Genomic DNA, 23,314 nt, shown 5'->3' with positions numbered 1-23,314 from the left:
GAACAGCTGAGAGATTCAGAGCATACTTCTGGCCCCAAATCAGAATTTGAGAAACTTATTTGAAAATTATCTGGCTCATTCTTTCCTCTTGAAACTGAACATTTAAAATCTTGATTGATTTTCACTGAAGAAAATTTTGAAAGTGAAGAAGGGCTTGAAATACTGCTCTGATTTCTAGAACATTGGATGGTAGATTTTGATCCTTGAGAAGCCAAAGACCCTGAGCATATTGTCCTTGAAAAACTGCTCCCCATCCGGACTTGCTTTATAAGAGGTAGTCCCTTTAAAAGATTTGACTCCCGAATCAACCAACCATCTATTCTTGTGTGTTAAATTGAAGTCCTAGAAAGACAATTTGTTTAGAAGGAAACAGACAACCTTTCTGATCATTTTTATTAACCAACCGTGAAGCTGAAAGAATCTGCAACTACAAGAATGTTGTCTAAATAATTAGTTACAAATAAAAAAATCCTTTGACCTTTAACTCTGCAACTAGGATCTTTGAAACAACTCTTGGAGCAGTGAAGATGTTAAAAGGGCAGTGAACTAATAATGATAATTTCCTACAGGGAATCTTAGAAATTGCCTGTGTGACTCTGCAATTGGAATGTGGAAATAGGCACCATGGAGCTCCATGGACAACAGGTTAGTGTCTGCAGGTACAATTTTGTATGACTGATAGAAAAGACTCCATCTTGAAGGATTTGTTTGAGGTAAACATTCAATGCTCGCAGATGCAGTACTGGCCTCCAGGACCGGGACCCTTACTTTTTCTTGACCATGAAAATGTGGTAATAAAACCACGTATGCATCTGTAGACTAGGTACTTTTTGAGTTACCTGTTGGTTCAGAAGCTTGTTGACATACTGAAAGATTGATTCCAACTTCTGAGGATCCCGTCCGAGTAGGAATCTTTAAGCGAGGCAGAAGTCTGGTTTTGAACTCCATTTGGAACCCTGTTTACAGGATATTTAATGAAACAACTTTATTGATTTTCAATTTTTTAACAAATGAAAATGACAAAAATGTAATTGTGAAACAATACAAATGGTCATTCGAGAACATGGGTATTATCAGTTGTGATCATCATGTGCTGCCATTTAACATACAGCATATCATAAGTTGAGCAATAGTGGTAATTACAACTTATTATCAAGGTATAGTGAGCTGGAAAGAAAAGTGGAAAAAGGGGGGGGGGGGTATCAGAAGCTCAACCAGACATACAAAACATATAAGAACAACATTTCTATTAAATCAAATTGTGAGGTCCTATAGAAGGCTCAGCTCTATCGCTTGTCTCTTAATCTTCAGGGTTAGACAACCTGATGGTAATAGCTAGTACTATAAACTGTCCCGTAGTTTGTTTTTTTCTTTTTCCTCTTTTCTACCCTCCTTCTCACAACCTATCTGCTACGCCTAGACTCAATATATCATATCCACAGTTCCCATAGATGTAGACATTTTTCCTTTTTGACTAAGATATCAGCCAAGAGGCGGGATGTACTAAAAGGAATGACAAGGGTGAATGACAAAATGGAATGCCCATAGACTTTAATGGGATGTAAAATTAAAAGTGTTGAAGCAACAAAACTATGATACATATCAACTAGATATTTACCAGATATGTTCCCCATGTACAGTATCATATTCTGATAGTGAGATTACTTCAGATTATAGCTGCTTTCTATGGAATGACAAGGGTGAATGACAAAATGGAATGCCCATAGACTTTAATGGGATGTAAAATTAAAAGTGTTGAAGCAACAAAACTATGAGACATATCAAATAGATATTTACCCGATATGTTCCCTAGAACCAGTAACCTATTCTGAAAGATGAGATTACATCAGATTATAGCTGCTTTCTATGGAATGACAAGGGTGAATGACATAATGGAATGCCCATAGACTATAATGGGATTAAATTTAAAAGTGCTATAGAAACTAAACTATGATACATATCAACTAGATATTTACCAGATATGTTCCCCAGGTACAGTATCATATTCTGAAAGTGAGATTACTTCAGATTATAGCTGCTTTCTATGGAATGAGAAGGGTGAATGACATAATGGAATGCCCATAGACTATAATGGGATTAAATTTAAAAGTGCTATAGAAACTAAACTATGATACATATCAACTAGATATTTACCAGATATGTTCCCCATGTACAGTATCATATTCTGAAAGTGAGATTACTTCAGATTATAGCTGCTTTCTATGGAATGACAAGGGTGAATGACAAAATGGAATGCCCATAGACTATAATGGGATTACATTTAAAAGTGCTATAGAAACTAAACTATGATACATATCAACTAGATATTTACCAGATATGTTCCCCAGGTACAGTAGCATATTCTGAAAGTGAGATTACTTCAGATTATAGCTGCTTTCTATGGAATGACAAGGGTGAATGACAAAATGGAATGCCCATAGACTATAATGGGATTAAATTTAAAAGTGCTATAGAAACTAAACTATGATACATATCAACTAGATATTTACCAGATATGTTCCCCAGGTACAGTAGCATATTCTGAAAGTGAGATTACATGAGATTATAGCTGCTTTCTATGGAATGACAAGGGTGAATGACATAATGGAATGCCCATAGACTATAATGGGATTACATTTAAAAGTGCTATAAAAACTAAACTATGATACATATCAAATAGATATTTACCAGATATGTTCCCCAGATCCAGTATCATATTCTGATAGTGAGATTACTTCAGATTATAGCTGCTTTCTATGGAATGACAAGGGTGAATGACAAAATGGAATGCCCATAGACTATAATGGGATTACATTTAAAAGTGCTATAAAAACTAAACTATGATACATATCAAATAGATATTTACCAGATATGTTCCCCAGATACAGTATCATATTCTGATAGTGAGATTACTTCAGATTATAGCTGCTTTCTACGGAATGACAAGGGTGAATGACACAATGGAATGCCCATAGACTTTAATGGGATGTAAAATTAAAAGTGTTGAAGCAACAAAACTATGAGACATATCAAATAGATATTTACCCGATATGTTCCCTAGAACCAGTAACCTATTCTGAAAGTGAGATTACTTCAGATTATAGCTGCTTTCTATGGAATGACAAGGGTGAATGACATAATGGAATGCCCATAGACTATAATGGGATTAAATTTAAAAGTGCTATAGAAACTAAACTATGATACACATCAACTAGATATTTACCAGATATGTTCCCCATGTACAGTAGCATATTCTGAAAGTGAGATTACTTCAGATTATAGCTGCTTTCTATGGAATGACAAGGGTGAATGACAAAATGGAATGCCCATAGACTATAATGGGATTACATTTAAAAGTGCTTTAGAAACTAAACTATGATACATATCAACTAGATATTTACCAGATATGTTCCCCAGGTACAGTAGCATATTCTGAAAGTGAGATTACTTCAGATCATAGCTGCTTTCTATGGAATGACAAGGGTGAATGACATAATGGAATGCCCATAGACTATAATGGGATTACATTTAAAAGTGCTATAGAAACTAAACTATGATACATATCAAATAGATATTTACCAGATATGTTCCCCAGAACCAGTAACCTATTCTGAAATTGAGATTACATCAGATTATAGCTGCTTTCTATGGAATGACAAGGGTGAATGACAAAATGGAATGCCCATAGACTATAATGGGATTACATTTAAAAGTGCTATAGAAACTAAACTATGATACATATCAAATAGATATTTACCAGATATGTTCCCCATGTACAGTAGCATATTCTGAAAGTGAAATTACTTCAGATTATAGCTGCTTTCTATGGAATGACAAGGGTGAATGACAAAATGGAATGCCCATAGACTTTAATAGGATTACATTTAAAAGTGCTATAACATCAAAACTATGAGATATATCAAGTACATATATAAGAGATATGTTCCCCAGGTACAGTAGCATATTCTGAAAGTGAGATTACACAAGGTAATAACTGCTTTCTATGGAATGACAAGGGTTAATGACAAAATGGAATGCCCATATACTTTAATGGGATTAAATTTAAAAGTGCTATAGCAACAAAAGTATGAGACATATCTATAAAATATTTACCAGATATGTTCCCCAGGTACAGTATCATATTCTGAAAGTGAGAATATGTGAGATTATAGCTGCTTTATATGGAATGACAAGGGTTAATGAGAAAATGGAATGCCTATATACTTTAATGGGATGTAAAGTTCAAAGTGATATAGCAACAAATCTATGAGACATATCAAATAGATATTTACCAGATATGTTCCCCAGATACAGTAGCATATTCTGAAAGTGAGATAACGTGAGATTATTGCGGCTTTCTATGAAATGACAAGTGTGAATGACTACATGGAATGCCCCTAGTGTTTAATAGGATGTAATGTTTCAAATGCTATAGCAGCAAAACTATGACACATATTACATAGATATTATTATTATTATTATTTATTATTATTATCGGTTATTTGTAGAGCGCCAACAGATTCCGCAGCGCTATTAACAAAGACGGAGTACAACAAAACAATTATAGGGATCAAATGGGTAGAGGGCCCTGCCAAGAGTTTCACTGTTGTAGTCAGCTGGACTCTTAAGCTTACATGCTAAGGGTGTTAAGGGGATAGCAATGGAGGAGAGAAACTGGTATAAAGAAAGGTTACCGTAGGTCGTATGCATCCCTGAACAGTAGAGTCTTTAGGGAGCACTTGAAGCTCTTAAAACTAGAAGAGAGTCTTGTGGAGTGAGGCAGAGAGTTCCACAAGATGGGAGCCAGTCTGGAGAAGTCCTGTAAACGGGAGTGTGATGAGGTGACAATAGAGGAGGAGAGTAGGAGGTCATGAGCAGAGCGAAGGGGATGGAGGGAGAGTATTTGGAGACAAGGTCTGAGATATAGGGGGGAGCAGTGCAGTTGATAGCTTTGTATGTCATAGTGAGAATTTTGTGTTTAATCCTGGAGGCAAGAGGAAGTCAGTGATGGGATTGGCAGAGAGGTGAAGTAGATGAAGAGCGGTGTGTAAGGAAGATGAGCCTGGCTGAGGCATTCATTATGGATTTCAAAAAGAGTTAGGCAGTAGCTAGGGAGACCAGAGAGGACTGAATTGCAGTAGTCGAGGCGGGAAAGGATGAGAGAGTGGATTAAAATCTTAGTTGTGTCTTGTGTAAGGAAATGTCTAATTTTAGAGATGTTTTTAAGGTTGGGGCGGCAGGATTTAGCCAATGACTGAATGTGAGTAGTGAAAGAAAGATCGGAGTCAAGTGCGACCACAAGACAGCAGGCATGCAGGGTAGGTGTCTTATCGTATTGTTTCTCCACTGTACTGTTATCCTTGTACCCATGGGCAGCGCTGCAGAATCTGTCAGCGCTTTATAAATAAAGAATAATAATAATAATAGGGGTAATGATGGAGCTGTCGACAGTTAGAGAGATTAGGGGTGGAGATTTTGTAAGAAGGGGTGAAAATAAGGACCCCAGTTTTGGAGGGATTTAGTTTGAGGTAGTGAGAGGACTTCGGGTTAACAAGGAAAGAGATAGGTCTGGTGCAGAGAAGTAGATTTGGGTGTCGTCGGCATACAAATGATATTGGAACCCGTGGGACTTAGGGAACCTAATGATGACGTGTAGATTGAGAAGAGAAGGGGACCGAGGATGGAGCCTTGCAGTATACCAACAGAAAGTGGTAATGGGGCAGAGGAAGCCCCAGAGAAGGCGACAATAAAGTTACGGTTAGACAGGTAGGAAGAGAACTACGAGAGGGCTGTGTCACAAATGCTGAAGGATTGGAGGGTTTGGAGCAAAAGAGGGTGGACAAAAGCTACGGACAGATCAAGGAGGATAAGCAAAGAGAAGTGGCCTTTTGATTTTGCAGTAAATAGGTCGATGGTAACCTTAACGATTGCTGTAACAATTGTTTGATTGCTATGTGGAGTGATGGGGATGAAATCCAGATTGCAGTGGGTCAAGGAGGGAGTTTAATGTAAAGAAATGGGATAGGTGTGCATATACTAGCTTTTCGAGAAGCTTTGAGACAAGATGGAGTAGGGAAATAGGGCATTAGTTGGATGGGGAGGTTAGATCGAGAGGTTTTCTGAGGAGAGGTGTGACCAGTGCATGTTTCAGAGATGAGGTAAATATACCGAGTGAGAGGTTGAAAATGTGTGTTAGTATAGGGGTAAGGCTAGAAGAGAGGGAGCGGAGTAGCTGTTAGGGGATAGGGTCAAGGGGACAGGTAGTGAGGTGAGAGCACAGTTTAAGTACAGAGACTTCTTCCTCAGTTACAGGGGAGAAAGAGCTACATTTATGGCTATGTAGGTTGTGGTTGATTGCAAGAATTTGAGGAGGTGAGAGAATGGAAGTATGTTGAGAGCTGATTTAGTTTCTAATGGAGTTGATTTGCTATTGAAGTAGCTGGTAAATTCTTGAGCTGACAGAGAAGTTGTATTAGGAGGTGGGGGTGGGCGGAGAAGAGTATTGAATGTGGAGAACAGACATTTTGGGTTTGAAGAAAGTAAAGATAAGAGTAGAGAAGTAATGTTGCTTATAGTGATTAATGGCAGAATAGTAGGAGTTCAAGATGAACTTGTAGTGAGCTGAACTCTGAGATTTTCTCCAGTGCCACTTAGCAGTATGGGAACATCTGCATAGGTACCATGTCAAAGGAGTATGTCAGGGCTGAGGATGAGTGTGTGATTTCCAGCTATGGTAAGAGAGATTGTCAAGGACCGATGTAAGGGTGGAATTATAGTGGCAGATAGATTGATCAGGGCAGGAAAAGGAGGAGATGGATGAGAGGAGAGGTTTGAGGGAATTAACAGGCTGTTGCTGATCTAAAACATAATGCTTCTGTGAAGTTTGGTGTGAGGAGTAAACGGAGGGAGAGTTGTAGGGAGGGAGGTGATGTTGCAAGTGAGGAGATGGTGTTCAGTCAAGGGAGTGCCTTACCATAGAGAAAAAGCAAAAAAGTGGATGGCTGGTATTCATGAAAAATAAAAGTCCTTTATTCAAAAAAGTTTAAAAACAGATGGTCAAAAAGTGAAAGATTCATAATTAGAGCGCACACATAAGCACCAAGGGATAGGCTTGCTTACGCGTTTCGGCTGTGAGCCGTAATCATAGCATAGGTGAGCCTACTCCAGGTGCAATTTTATACACACATTGATTAAAGTGACGTCAATAAAACAATGGAGAGTTTAAAATAAAGTCACTCCTCTTAAAGTGCTAATTACATCTAAGGTGCCTGATAATAGCCCTGCCCTGATACAAAGGATATAAGACAATGAAAATGAGGTCAAGTAACACCAAATATATATAACACATACCAATGTTAAAAGATAGTGAGCAGATAGACTGTAGTACATATGTTTACATAGTGCAGACAAATGATGTAGGATAATAGTGAGCAGTTAAACAATAGTACACTATGTACAATGAACCCATGTATGCACCCGTAGATATTATTGTCAAAGTAAAAATATACATATATATATATTCAATACTGCTCAAATATGGATATATCATATGTCTGTAGCTATTATGAATGGATTAAGAGTATATATTGAGATTAGAATGGTGAGGTGGAAGTTAATTAAATTAGCTAAACAGACAATTTTTAAGAGTCCATGGGGGGGTGCCTAAGTTATCAATAATACATAAAAATGATAATATTAATATAAAACCAGCCTGCCTGGACTCCTCTTATTAAACTGATACATCACATTAAAATACATCACATTAAAATGCTTGTTGCGGATGAAAGACTACTGGGATGTGTCCAGGAAGGTGTGAGATGCTCCTATCGGAGGAACCGCACATTGGGCAATATACTGTCCCCCATACTGTCCCCCTGATCGGAACAGCCAATAGAATGCGAGCTCAATCTGATTGGCTGATCGGATCAGCCAATCGGATTGAACTTGATTCTGATTGGCTGATTCCATCAGCCAATCAGAATTTTCCTACCTTAATTCCGATTGGCTGATAGAATCCTATCAGCCAATCGGAATTCGAGGGACGCCATCTTGGATGACGTCCCTTAAAGGAACCGTCATTCGTCGGGAAGTCGTCGGTGAAGATGGATGTTCCGCGTCGGCGGGATGAACATGGATCCGGAAGAAAGAAGATTGAAGATGCCGCTTGATAGAAGACTTCAGTTGGATCATGGACATCTTCAGCCCCCCGCTTGGGCTTGGATCAAGACATCGGAGGAGCTCTTCTGGATCGATCGGTGAACCCGGCGTGGTGAAGATAAGGTAGGAAGATCTTCAGGGCCTTAGTGTTAGGTTTATTTAAGGGGGGTTTGGGTTAGATTAGGGGTATGTGGGTGGTGGGTTGTAATGTTGGGGGGGGGGTATTGTATGTGTTTTTTTACAGGCAAAAGAGCTGAATTCTTTGGGTCATGCCCCGCAAAGGGCCCTTTTCAGGGCTGGTAAGGTAAAAGAGCTTTGAACTTTTTAAATTTAGAATAGGGTAGGGCATTTTTTTATTTTGGGGGGGCTTTGTTATTTTATTAGGGGGCTTAGAGTAGGTGTAATTAGTTTAAAATTGTTGTAATATTTTTCTAATGTTTGTAAATATTTTTTTATTTTTTGTAACTTAGTTCTTTTTTTATTTTTTGTACTTTAGATAGTTTATTTCATTGTATTTATTTGTAGGTATTGTATTTAATTAATTTATTGATAGTGTAGTGTTAGGTTTAATTGTAGATAATTGTAGGTATTGTATTTACTTAATTTATTGATAGTGTAGTGTTAGGTTTAATTGTAACTTAGGTTAGGATTTATTTTACAGGTAATTTTGTAATTATTTTAACTAGGTAACTATTAAATAGTTATTAACTATTTAATAGCTATTGTACCTGGTTAAAATAATTACAAAGTTGCCTGTAAAATAAATATTAATCCTAAAATAGCTACAATATAATTATAATTTATATTGTAGCAATATTAGGGTTTATTTTACAGGTAAGTATTTAGCTTTAAATTGGATTTATTTATTTAATAAGAGTTCATTTATTTCTCCAACATAGGTGTGTCCGGTCCACTGCGTCATCCTTACTTGTGGGATATTCTCTTCCCCAACAGGAAATGGCAAAGAGCCCAGCAAAGCTGGTCACATGATCCCTCCTAGGCTCCGCCTACCCCAGTCATTCTCTTTGCCGTTGTACAGGCAACATCTCCACGGAGATGGCTTAGAGTTTTTTAGTGTTTAACTGTAGTTTTTATTATTCAATCAAGAGTTTGTTATTTTGAAATAGTGCTGGTATGTACTATTTACTCAGAAACAGAAAAGAGATGAAGATTTCTGTTTGTATGAGGAAAATGATTTTAGCAACCGTCACTAAAATCCATGGCTGTTCCACACAGGACTGTTGAGAGCAATTAACTTCAGTTGGGGGAACAGTGAGCAGTCTCTTGCTGCTTGAGGTATGACACATTCTAACAAGACGATGTAATGCTGGAAGCTGTCATTTTCCCTATGGGATCCGGTAAGCCATGTTTCTTAAGATCGTAAATAAGGGCTTCACAAGGGCTTATTAAGACTGTAGACTTTTTCTGGGCTAAATCGATTCATTATTAACACATATTTAGCCTTGAGGAATCATTTATTCTGGGTATTTTGATATAATAATATCGGCAGGCACTGTTTTAGACACCTTATTCTTTAGGGGCTTTCCCAAATCATAGGCAGAGCCTCATTTTCGCGCCGGTGTTGCGCACTTGTTTTTGAGAGGCATGACATGCAGTCGCATGTGAGAGGAGCTCTGATACTTAGAAAAGACTTTCTGAAGGCGTCATTTGGTATCGTATTCCCCTTTGGGCTTGGTTGGGTCTCAGCAAAGCAGATACCAGGGACTGTAAAGGGGTTAAAGTTAAAAACGGCTCCGGTTCCGTTATTTTAAGGGTTAAAGCTTCCAAATTTGGTGTGCAATACTTTTAAGGCTTTAAGACACTGTGGTGAAAATTTGGTGAATTTTGAACAATTCCTTCATGTTTTTTCGCAATTGCAGTAATAAAGTGTGTTCAGTTTAAAATTTAAAGTGACAGTAACGGTTTTATTTTAAAACGTTTTTTGTACTTTGTTATCAAGTTTATGCCTGTTTAACATGTCTGAACTACCAGATAGACTGTGTTCTGAATGTGGGGAAGCCAGAATTCCCATTCATTTAAATAAATGTGATTTATGTGACAATGACAATGATGCCCAAGATGATTCCTCAAGTGAGGGGAGTAAGCATGGTACTGCATCATTCCCTCCTTCGTCTACACGAGTCTTGCCCACTCAGGAGGCCCCTAGTACTTCTAGCGCGCCAATACTCCTTACTATGCAACAATTAACGGCTGTAATGGATAATTCTGTCAAAAACATTTTAGCCAAAATGAACACTTATCAGCGTAAGCGCGACTGCTCTGTTTTAGATACTGAAGAGCATGACGACGCTGATAATAATGGTTCTGAAGGGCCCCTAACCCAGTCTGATGGGGCCAGGGAGGTTTTGTCTGAGGGAGAAATTACTGATTCAGGGAACATTTCTCAACAAGCTGAACCTGATGTGATTACGTTTAAATTTAAGTTGGAACATCTCCGCATTCTGCTTAAGGAGGTATTATCCACTCTGGATGATTGTGACAAGTTGGTCATCCCAGAGAAACTATGTAAAATGGACAAGTTCCTAGAGGTCCCGGGGCTCCCAGAAGCTTTTCCTATACCCAAGCGGGTGGCGGACATTGTTAATAAAGAATGGGAAAGGCCCGGTATTCCTTTCGTCCCTCCCCCCATATTTAAAAAATTGTTTCCTATGGTCGACCCCAGAAAGGACTTATGGCAGACAGTCCCCAAGGTCGAGGGAGCGGTTTCCACTTTAAACAAACGCACCACTATACCCATAGAGGATAGTTGTGCTTTCAAAGATCCTATGGATAAAAAATTAGAAGGTTTACTTAAAAAGATGTTTGTTCAGCAGGGTTACCTTCTACAACCAATTTCATGCATTGTCCCTGTAGCTACAGCCGCATGTTTCTGGTTCGATGAGCTGATAAAGGCGGTCGATAGTGATTCTCCTCCTTATGAGGAGATTATGGACAGAATCAATGCTCTCAAATTGGCTAATTCTTTCACCCTAGACGCCACTTTGCAATTGGCTAGGTTAGCGGCTAAGAATTCTGGGTTTGCTATTGTGGCGCGCAGAGCGCTTTGGTTGAAATCTTGGTCAGCTGATGCGTCTTCCAAGAACAAGCTACTTAACATTCCTTTCAAGGGGAAAACGCTGTTTGGCCCTGACTTGAAAGAGATTATCTCTGATATCACTGGGGGTAAGGGCCACGCCCTTCCTCAGGATCGGCCTTTCAAGGCAAAAAATAAACCTAATTTTCGTCCCTTTCGTAGAAATGGACCAGCCCAAAGTGCTACGTCCTCTAAGCAAGAGGGTAATACTTCTCAAGCCAAGCCAGCTTGGAGACCAATGCAAGGCTGGAACAAGGGAAAGCAGGCCAAGAAACCTGCCACTGCTACCAAGACAGCATGAAATGTTGGCCCCCGATCCGGGACCGGATCTGGTGGGGGGCAGACTCTCTCTCTTCGCTCAGGCTTGGGCAAGAGATGTTCTGGATCCTTGGGCGCTAGAAATAGTCTCCCAAGGTTATCTTCTGGAATTCAAGGGGCTTCCCCCAAGGGGGAGGTTCCACAGGTCTCAGTTGTCTTCAGACCACATAAAAAGACAGGCATTCTTACATTGTGTAGAAGACCTGTTAAAAATGGGAGTGATTCATCCTGTTCCATTAAGAGAACAAGGGATGGGGTTCTACTCCAATCTGTTCATAGTTCCCAAAAAAGAGGGAACGTTCAGACCAATCTTAGATCTCAAGATCTTAAACAAGTTTCTCAAGGTTCCATCGTTCAAGATGGAAACCATTCGAACTATTCTTCCTTCCATCCAGGAAGGTCAATTCATGACCACAGTGGATTTAAAGGATGCGTATCTACATATTCCTATCCACAAGGAACATCATCGGTTCCTAAGGTTCGCATTCCTGGACAAGCATTACCAGTTCGTGGCGCTTCCTTTCGGATTAGCCACTGCTCCAAGGATTTTCACAAAGGTACTAGGGTCCCTTCTAGCTGTGCTAAGACCAAGGGGCATTGCTGTAGTACCTTACTTGGACGACATTCTGATTCAAGCGTCGTCCCTTCCTCAAGCAAAGGCTCACACGGACATTGTCCTGGCCTTTCTCAGATCTCACGGATGGAAAGTGAACGTGGAAAAGAGTTCTCTATCTCCGTCAACAAGGGTTCCCTTCTTGGGAACAATAATAGACTCCTTAGAAATGAGGATTTTTCTGACAGAGGCCAGAAAAACAAAACTTCTAGACTCTTGTCGGATACTTCATTCCGTTCCTCTTCCTTCCATAGCGCAGTGCATGGAAGTGATCGGTTTGATGGTAGCGGCAATGGACATAGTTCCTTTTGCGCGCATTCATCTAAGACCATTACAACTGTGCATGCTCAGTCAGTGGAATGGGGACTATACAGACTTGTCTCCGAAGATACAAGTAAATCAGAGGACCAGAGACTCACTCCGTTGGTGGCTGTCCCTGGACAACCTGTCACAAGGGATGACATTCCGCAGACCGGAGTGGGTCATCGTCACGACCGACGCCAGTCTGATGGGCTGGGGCGCGGTCTGGGGATCCCTGAAAGCTCAGGGTCTTTGGTCTCGGGAAGAATCTCTTCTACCGATAAATATTCTGGAACTGAGAGCGATATTCAATGCTCTCAAGGCTTGGCCTCAGCTAGCGAGGGCCAAGTTCATACGGTTTCAATCAGACAACATGACAACTGTTGCGTACATCAACCATCAGGGGGGAACAAGGAGTTCCCTAGCGATGGAAGAAGTGACCAAAATCATTCTATGGGCGGAGTCTCACTCCTGCCACCTGTCTGCTATCCACATCCCAGGAGTGGAAAATTGGGAAGCGGATTTTCTGAGTCGTCAGACATTGCATCCGGGGGAGTGGGAACTCCATCTGGAAATCTTTGCCCAAGTCACTCAGCTGTGGGGCATTCCAGACATGGATCTGATGGCCTCTCGTCAGAACTTCAAAGTTCCTTGCTACGGGTCCAGATCCAGGGATCCCAAGGCGGCTCTAGTGGATGCACTAGTAGCACCTTGGACCTTCAAACTAGCTTATGTGTTCCCGCCGTTTCCTCTCATCCCCAGGCTGGTAGCCAGGATCAATCAGGAGAGGGCGTCGGTGATCTTGATAGCTCCTGCGTGGCCACGCAGGACTTGGTATGCAGATCTGGTGAATATGTCATCGGCTCCACCTTGGAAGCTACCTTTGAGACGAGACCTTCTTGTTCAGGGTCCGTTCGAACATCCGAATCTGGTTTCACTCCAGCTGACTGCTTGGAGATTGAACGCTTGATCTTATCGAAGCGAGGGTTCTCAGATTCTGTTATCGATACTCTTGTTCAGGCCAGAAAGCCTGTAACTAGAAAGATTTACCACAAAATTTGGAAAAAATATATCTGTTGGTGTGAATCTAAAGGATTCCCTTGGGACAAGGTTAAGATTCCTAAGATTCTATCCTTCCTTCAAGAAGGATTGGAAAAAGGATTATCTGCTAGTTCCCTGAAGGGACAGATTTCTGCCTTGTCTGTGTTACTTCACAAAAAGCTGGCAGCTGTGCCAGATGTTCAAGCCTTTGTTCAGGCTCTGGTTAGAATTAAGCCTGTTTACAAACCTTTGACTCCTCCTTGGAGTCTCAACTTAGTTCTTTCAGTTCTTCAGGGGGTTCCGTTTGAACCCTTACATTCCGTTGATATTAAGTTATTATCTTGGAAAGTTTTGTTTTTAGTTGCAATTTCTTCTGCTAGAAGAGTTTCAGAATTATCTGCTCTGCAGTGTTCTCCTCCTTATCTGGTGTTCCATGCAGATAAGGTGGTTTTACGTACTAAACCTGGTTTTCTTCCAAAAGTTGTTTCTAACAAAAACATTAACCAGGAGATTATCGTACCTTCTCTGTGTCCGAAACCAGTTTCAAAGAAGGAACGTTTGTTGCACAATTTGGATGTTGTTCGCGCTCTAAAATTCTATTTAGATGCTACAAAGGATTTTAGACAAACATCTTCCTTGTTTGTTGTTTATTCCGGTAAAAGGAGAGGTCAAAAAGCAACTTCTACCTCTCTCTCTTTTTGGATTAAAAGCATCATCAGATTGGCTTACGAGACTGCCGGACGGCAGCCTCCCGAAAGAATCACGGCTCATTCCACTAGGGCTGTGGCTTCCACATGGGCCTTCAAGAACGAGGCTTCTGTTGATCAGATATGTAGGGCAGCGACTTGGTCTTCACTGCACACTTTTACCAAATTTTACAAGTTTGATACTTTTGCTTCTTCTGAGGCTATTTTTGGGAGAAAGGTTTTGCAAGCCGTGGTGCCTTCCATTTAGGTGACCTGATTTGCTCCCTCCCTTCATCCGTGTCCTAAAGCTTTGGTATTGGTTCCCACAAGTAAGGATGACGCCGTGGACCGGACACACCTATGTTGGAGAAAACAGAATTTATGTTTACCTGATAAATTACTTTCTCCAACGGTGTGTCCGGTCCACGGCCCGCCCTGGTTTTTTTAATCAGGTCTGATAATTTATTTTCTTTAACTACAGTCACCACGGTACCATATGGTTTCTCCTATGCAAATATTCCTCCTTAACGTCGGTCGAATGACTGGGGTAGGCGGAGCCTAGGAGGGATCATGTGACCAGCTTTGCTGGGCTCTTTGCCATTTCCTGTTGGGGAAGAGAATATCCCACAAGTAAGGATGACGCCGTTGACCGGACACACCGTTGGAGAAAGTAATTTATCAGGTAAACATAAATTCTGTTTTTGTTAGATTAAAATTATATTTAATTTAGGGGGGTGTTAGTGTTCGACTTAGCTTTAGGGGTTAATACATTTCTTATAGTAGCGGTGAGATCCAGTCGGCAGATTAGGGGTTAAAGTGAATGTAAATTTTCCCGTTTTTAGGAATCAATATTAATTCATAATCAGTGTATTAGTCAAAACGCAATATTTTTTTTTCAAAAAAAGCAAAATATCACATTATATTATCAATGCAAACTTATCTCCGTTTTTGCTTCTAGCTCCTCCCATCCATTTCTTCCTTTAATTTTTCCGCATAACGTATAGAGCGGTCCCACCTGCTCTATGACGTATTTGAAAAGCTTGTTCACGATGTGTTGTTTTTTTGCGCATGCGTTTAACTTTCAGTGCCTAATTCTGCGCATGCGTTATTAAATTATTGTGATAGATAGGTCTTTCACTTGCACAGCGCTTTTTCTTTGAAAAGTATCTATCATTACAATTTGTCTCAGTTTTAGGAGGATAGATACTTACTTGCTATTCGCCGTGAACCCAGGAAGCAAATGACTGCTGCTTTTTTACGCGCATGCTTAAATAGTGTACGCGGAGCGCTTCTGAATCAAACAGCAGTTGGTTTTTGCATGCGCATAAAGAAAGACGCATGCGCATAAAGAAATAGTGACGTCTCCAAAAAGGGGCTGGACGCCATGGGGTATGATTGATCATTAGTAGACTACAGTGTCAATCAACGTTATAAACGCGGTCCAAAATGGCGGTCGGAGGAAGCGAGTAAGACGATTCATAGTAAATAAGTATATAGATCGATATAATTATACTTTTAAAAAAAAAACGATGAATTAAACTTAACTTAATTTTGATTGATAAACAAATTGAGATTATGCGATAGCATTGACTTTACATCCACTTTAATTATTGTAGATAGGTGGAGGCGACGTTGGGGGCGGCAGATTAGGGGTTAATAAATATAATATAGGGGTCGGCGGTGTTAGGGGCAGCAGATTAGGGGTACATAGGTATAATGTAGGTTGCGGCGGTGTACGGAGCGGCAGATTAGGGGTTAATAATAATATGCAGGGGTCAGCGATAGCGGGGGCGGCAGATTAGGGGTTAATAAATATAACATAGTGGTCGGCGATGTTAGGGGCAGCAGATTAGGGGTACATAGGTATAATGTACGGAGCGGCAGATTAGGGATTAATAATAATATGCAGGGGTCAGCGATAGCGGGGGCGGCAGATTAGGGGTTAATAAGTGTAAGGTTAGGGGTGTTTAGACTCGGGGTACATGTTAGGGTGTTAGGTGCAGACTTAGGAAGTGTTTCCCCATAGGAAACAATGTAGCTGCGTTAGGAGCTGAAGGCTGCTTTTTTGCAGGTGTTAGTTTTTTTTTCAGCTCAAACAGCCCCATTGTTTCCTATGGGGGAATCGTGAACAAGCACGTTTTTTAAGCTGGCCGCGTCTGGAAGCAACGCTGGTATTTAGAGTTGCAGTGGCGGTAAATATGCTCTACGCTCCCTTTTTGGAGCCTAACGCAGACTTCTGTGAACTCTAAATACCAGCGGTATTTAAAAGGTGTTGGAGAAAAAAAACCAGCGTAGCTAACGCACCCCTTTGGCCGCAGAACTCTAAATCTAGCCGTTAGTGAGGTAGATTGCATGATGTAGATGTAGGCGTTCTGTGGGAGTTAACTGGGCATTCCAGTTGAGTTTAGGGAAGACATGCAGTAGGTGTAGGCGGTCTGCGGGAGTTAGCCGGGCAATCCAGGGGAGTATAGCGAAGTCATGCCGTAGGTGTAGACGGTATTAGGGAGTTAGCTGGGCATTCAAGGGGAGTATAGTGAAGACATGACGTATCTATAGGCCTTCTGTGGCAGTTAGTAAAGCGTTCAAGGGGATTAATCTGCACTTTGATTGGGATACATCACCAGCAGTGAACATATTCCAATCTCTGAAATCATGAAGGTTTATTTTGGATTTGACTGTCTCTTTAAACAACTTTCCAATTCACTTTTATCAAATTTGCTTTGTTCTCTTGTTATTCTTTGTTCAAAGCTAAAAGTAGGTAGGCACATATGCTAATTTCTAAGTCCTTGAAGGGCCCTCTTATTTTAGTGCATATTGACAGTTTTTTCATAGTTACATACTGCTAGTTCATGTGTGCCATATAGATAACTCCCGTGGAGTTATTTATGAGTCAGCACTGATTAGCTAAAATTCAAGTCTGTCAAAATAATTTAAATAAGGGGGAAGCCTGCAGAAGCTTATATACAAGGTAATCAAAGAGATAAGATGTTTAATAATATAAAAGTGTCGGTTATGCAAAACTGGGGAATGGGTAATAAAGGGAGTACTGTATAGATCTTTTTAAACAATACAAATTCAGGAGTAGACTGTCCCTTTAAGCCCTTAATGACAGCAAAAATACCTAATTTGGAAGCATATGTCTCTCATTTCAGCGGGAACACAATGCAATTTCTGCGTGCCTCAGGCAATGACAGCCACCATCAGTCACTTATGTTGTGCATCCTATTTTGTCATTCACTCTTATAAATCCATACAAAGCAGCAACAATACCACATAATCTTACTTTTAGATTATTCTACTTTACCTGGTAAAGATATTTGGTAAAAGTCCACTTGATGTGTTTCATATTTTTGTTGCTATAACACTTTTAAGTTTAAAGGGACAGTCTACACCAGAATTTTTATTGTTTTAAAAGATAGATAATCCCTTTATTACCCATTTCCCAGTTTTGCATAACCAACACAGTTATAATAATATACTTTTAACCTCTGTGATTATCTTGTATCTAAGCCTCTGCAAACTGCCCCTTTTTTCAGTTCTTTTGACAGACTTGCAGTCTAGCCAATCAGTGCCTGCTCCCAGATAACTTCACGTGCACGTGCACAGTGTTATCTATATGAAATACGTGAACTAACACCCTCTAGTGGTGAAAAACTGTTAAAATGCAATCTGAAAGAGGTGGGCTTCAAGGTCTAAGAAATTTGCATATGAACCTCCTAGGTTAAGCTTTCAACTAAGAATACCAAGAGAACAAAGCAAAATTGGTGATAAAAGTAAATTGGAAAATTGTTTAAAATTACATGCTCTATCTGAATCATGAAAGTTTATTTTGGCCTAGACTGTCCCTTTAAAACCCTTTAAAGTCTATGGACATTCCATTATGTCATTCACCCTTGTCATTCCATACAAAGCAGCTATAATCAGATGTAATCTCACTTTCAGAATATGCTACTGTACCTGGGGAACATATCTGGTAAATATCTAGTTGATATGTCTCATAGTTTTGTTGCTTCAACACTTTTAAATATACATCTCATTAAAGGCTATCGGCATTCCATTTTGTCATTCACCCTTGTCATTCCATAGAAAGCAGTTACTGTACCTGGGGAACATATCTGGTAAATATCTAGTTGATATGTATCATAGTTTAGTTTCTATAGAACTTTTAAATTTAATCCCATTATAGTCTATGGGCATTCCATTTTGTCATTCACCCTTGTCATTCCATAGAAAGCAGCTATAATCTGATGTAATCTCACTTTCAGAATATGCTACTGTACCTGGGGAACATATCTGGTAAATATCTAGTTGATATATATCATATTGTTGTTGCTATAGCACTTTTAAATGTATTCCCATTATAGTCTATGGTCATTCTATCTTGTCATTCACCCTTGTCATTCCATAGAAAGCAGCTATAATCTCATGTAATCTCACTTTCAGAATATGCTACTGTACCCGGGGAACATATCTGGTAAATATCTAGTTGATATGTATCATAGTTTAGTTTATATAGCACTTTTAAATTTAATCCGATTATAGTCTATGGGCATTCCATTATGTCATTCACCCTTGTCATTCCATAGAAAGCAGCTATAATCTGAAGTAATCTCACTTTCAGAATATGCTACTGTACCTGGAGAACATATCTGGTAAATATCTATTTGATATGTATCATAGTTTAGTTTCTATAGCACTTTTAAATGTAATCCCATTATAGTCTATGGGCATTCCATTTTGACATTCACCCTTGTCATTCCATAGAAAGCAGCTATAATCTCATGTAATCTCACTTTCAGAATATGCTACTGTACCCGGGGAACATATCTGGTAAATATCTAGTTGATATGTATCGTAGTTTAGTTTATATAGCACTTTTAAATTTAATCCCATCATAGTCTATAGGCATTCCATTTTGTCATTCACCCTTGTCATTCCATAGAAAGCAGCTATAATCTGAAGTAATCTTACTTTCAGAATATGCTACTGTACATGGGGAACATATCTGGTAAATATATATTTGATATGTGTCATAGTTTAGTTTCTATAGCACTTTTAAATGTAATCCCATTATAGTCTATGGGCATTCCATAGAAAGCAGCTATAATATGAAGTAATCTCACTTTCAGAATATGCTACTGTACCTGGGGAACATATCTGGTAAATATATATTTGATATGTATCATAGTTTAGTTTCTATAGCACTTTCTGAAGTAATCTCACTTTCAGAATATGCTACTGTACCTGGGGAACATATCTGGTAAATATCTATCTGATATGTATCATAGTTTAGTTTCTATAGCACTTTTAAATGTAATCCCATTATAGTCTATGGGCATTCAATTTTGTCATTCACCCTTTTTCATTCCATAGAAAGCAGCTATAATCTGATGTAATCTCACTTTCAGAATATGCTACTGTACCTGGGGAACATATCTGGTAAATATGTAGATGATATGTATCATAGTTTAGTTTCTATAGCACTTTTAAATGTAATCCCATTATAGTCTATGGGCATTCCATTTTGCCATTCACCCTTGTCATTCAATAGAAAGCAGCTATAATCTGAAGTAATCTCACTTTCAGAATATGATACTGTACCTGGGGAACATATCTGGTAAATATCTAGTTGATATGTATCATAGTTTAATTTTTATAGCATTTTTAAATTTAATCCCATTATAGTCTATGGGCATTCCATTATGTAATTCACCCTTGTCATTCCATAGAAAGCAGCTATAATCTGAAGTAATCTCACTTTCATAATATGATACTGTACCTGGGGAACATATCTGGTAAATATCTATTTGATATGTATCATAGTTTAGTTTCTATAGCACTTTTAAATGTAATCCCATTATAGTCTATGGGCATTCCATTTTGTCATTTACCCTTGTCATTCCATAGAAAGCAGCTATAATCTGAAGTAATCTCACTTTCAGAATATGCTACTGTACCTGGGGAACATATCTGGTAAATATCTATCTGATATGTATCATAGTTTAGTTTCTATAGCACTTTTAAATGTAATCCCATTATAGTCTATAGGCATTCCATTTTGTCATTCACCCTTTTCATTCCATAGAAAGCAGCTATAATCTGAAGTAATCTCACTTTCATAATATGCTACTGTACCTGGGGAACATATCTGGTAAATATCTATTTTATATGTATCATAGTTTAGTTTCTATAGCACTTTTAAATGTAATCCCATTATAGTCTATGGGCATTCCATTTTGTCATTCACCCTTGTCATTCCATAGAAAGCAGCTATAATCTGAAGTAATCTCACTTTCAGAATATGCTACTGTACCTGGGGAACATATCTGGTAAATATCTAGTTGATATGTATCATAGTTTAGTTTCTATAGCATTTTTAAATTTAATCTCATTATAGTCTATGGGCATTCCATTATGTCATTCACCCTTGTCATTCCATAGAAAGCAGCTATAATCTGATGTAATCTCATTTTCAGAATATGCTACTGTACCTGGGGAACATATCTGGTAAATATGTAGATGATATGTATCATAGTTTAGTTTCTATAGCACTTTTAAATGTAATCCCATTATAGTCTATGGGCATTCCATTTTGCCATTCACCCTTGTCATTCAATAGAAAGCAGCTATAATCTGAAGTAATCTCACTTTCAGAATATGCTACTGTACCTGGGGAACATATCTGGTAAATATCTAGTTGATATGTATCATAGTTTAATTTCTATAGCACTTTTAAATTTAATCCCATTATAGTCTATGGGCATTCCATTATGTCATTCACCCTTGTCATTCCATAGAAAGCAGCTATAATCTGAAGTAATCTCACTTTCATAATATGATACTGTACCTGGGGAACATATCTGGTAAATATCTATTTGATATGTATCATAGTTTAGTTTCTATAGCACTTTTAAATGTAATCCCATTATAGTCTATGGGCATTCCATTTTGTCATTTACCCTTGTCATTCCATAGAAAGCAGCTATAATCTGAAGTAATCTCACTTTCAGAATATGCTACTGTACCTGGGGAACATATCTGGTAAATATCTATCTGATATGTATCATAGTTTAGTTTCTATAGCACTTTTAAATGTAATCCCATTATAGTCTATAGGCATTCAATTTTGTCATTCACCCTTTTCATTCCATAGAAAGCAGCTATAATCTGAAGTAATCTCACTTTCATAATATGCTACTGTACCTGGGGAACATATCTGGTAAATATCTATTTTATATGTATCATAGTTTAGTTTCTATAGCACTTTTAAATGTAATCCCATTATAGTCTATGGGCATTCCATTTTGTCATTCACCCTTGTCATTCCATAGAAAGCAGCTATAATCTGAAGTAATCTCACTTTCAGAATATGCTACTGTACATGGGGAACATATCTGATAAATATTTAGTTGATATGTATCATAGTTTAGTTTCTATAGCACTTTTAAATGTAATCCCATTATAGTCTGGGGGCATTCCATTTTGTAATTCACCCTTGTCATTCCATAGAAAGCAGCTATAATCTGAAGTAATCTCACTTTCAGAATATGCTACTGTACCTGGGGAACATATCTGGTAAATATCTAGTTGATATGTATCATAGTTTAGTTTCTATACCACTTTTAAATGTAATCCCATTATAGTCTATGGGCATTCCATTTTGTCATTCACCCTTGTCATTCCATAGAAAGCAGCTATAATCTGAAGTAATCTCACTTTCAGAATATGCTACTGTACCTGGGGAACATATCTGGTAAATATCTAGTTGATATGTATCATAGTTTAGTTTCTATAGCACTTTTAAATGTAATCCCATTATAGTCTATGGGCATTCCATTTTGTCATTCACCCTTGTCATTCCATAGAAAGCAGCTATAATCTGAAGTAATCTCACTTTCAGAATATGCTACTGTACCTGGGGAACATATCTGCTAAATATATATTTGATATGTATCATAGTTTAATTTCTATAGCACTTTTAAATGTAATCCCATTATAGTCTATGGGCATTCCATTTTGTCATTCACCCTTGTCATTCCATAGAAAGCAGCTATAATCTGAAGTAATCTCACTTTCAGAATATGCTACTGTACATGGGGAACATATCTGATAAATATTTAGTTGATATGTATCATAGTTTAGTTTCTATAGCACTTTTAAATGTAATCCCATTATAGTCTGGGGGCATTCCATTTTGTCATTCACCCTTGTCATTCCATAGAAAGCAGCTATAATCTGAAGTAATCTCACTTTCAGAATATGCTACTGTACCTGGGGAACATATCTGGTAAATATCTAGTTGATATGTATCATAGTTTAGTTTCTATAGCACTTTTAAATTTAATCTCATTATAGTCTATGGGCATTCCATTATGTCATTCACCCTTGTCATTCCATAGAAAGCAGCTATAATCTGATGTAATCTCACTTTCAGAATATGCTACTGTACCTGGGGAACATATCTGGTAAATATCTAGTTGATATGTATCATAGTTTAGTGTCTATAGCACTTTTAAATGTAATCCCATTATAGTCTATGGGCATTCCATTTTGTCATTCACCCTTGTCATTCCATAGAAAGCAGCTATAATCTGATGTAATCTCAATTTCAGAATATGCTACTGTACCTGGGGAACATATCTGGTAAATATCTATTTGATATGTATCATAGTTTAGTTTCTATAGCACTTTTAAATTTAATCCCATTATAGTCTATGGGCATTCCATTATGTCATTCACCCTTGTCATTCCATAGAAAGCAGCTATAATCTGACGTAATCTCACTTTCAGAATATGCTACTGTACATGGGGAACATATCTGTTAAATATCTAGTTTATATGTATCATAGTTTAATTTCTATAGCACTTTCAAATGTAATCCCATTATAGTCTATGGGCATTCCATTTTGTCATTCACCCTTGTCATTCCATAGAAAGCAGCTATAATCTGAAGTAATCTCACTTTCAGAATATGCTACTGTACCTGGGGAACATATCTGGTAAATATCTAGTTGATATGTATCATAGTTTAGTTTCTATAGCACTTTTAAATGTAATCCCATTATAATCTATGGGCATTCCATTTTGTCATTCACCCTTGTCATT

Source organism: Bombina bombina, chromosome 1 (assembly GCF_027579735.1).
Source record: "Bombina bombina isolate aBomBom1 chromosome 1, aBomBom1.pri, whole genome shotgun sequence".
NCBI lineage: Eukaryota > Metazoa > Chordata > Amphibia > Anura > Bombinatoridae > Bombina > Bombina bombina.
The sequence above is the reverse complement of the archived record's forward strand: the minus strand, read 5'-3'. Positions refer to the sequence as shown.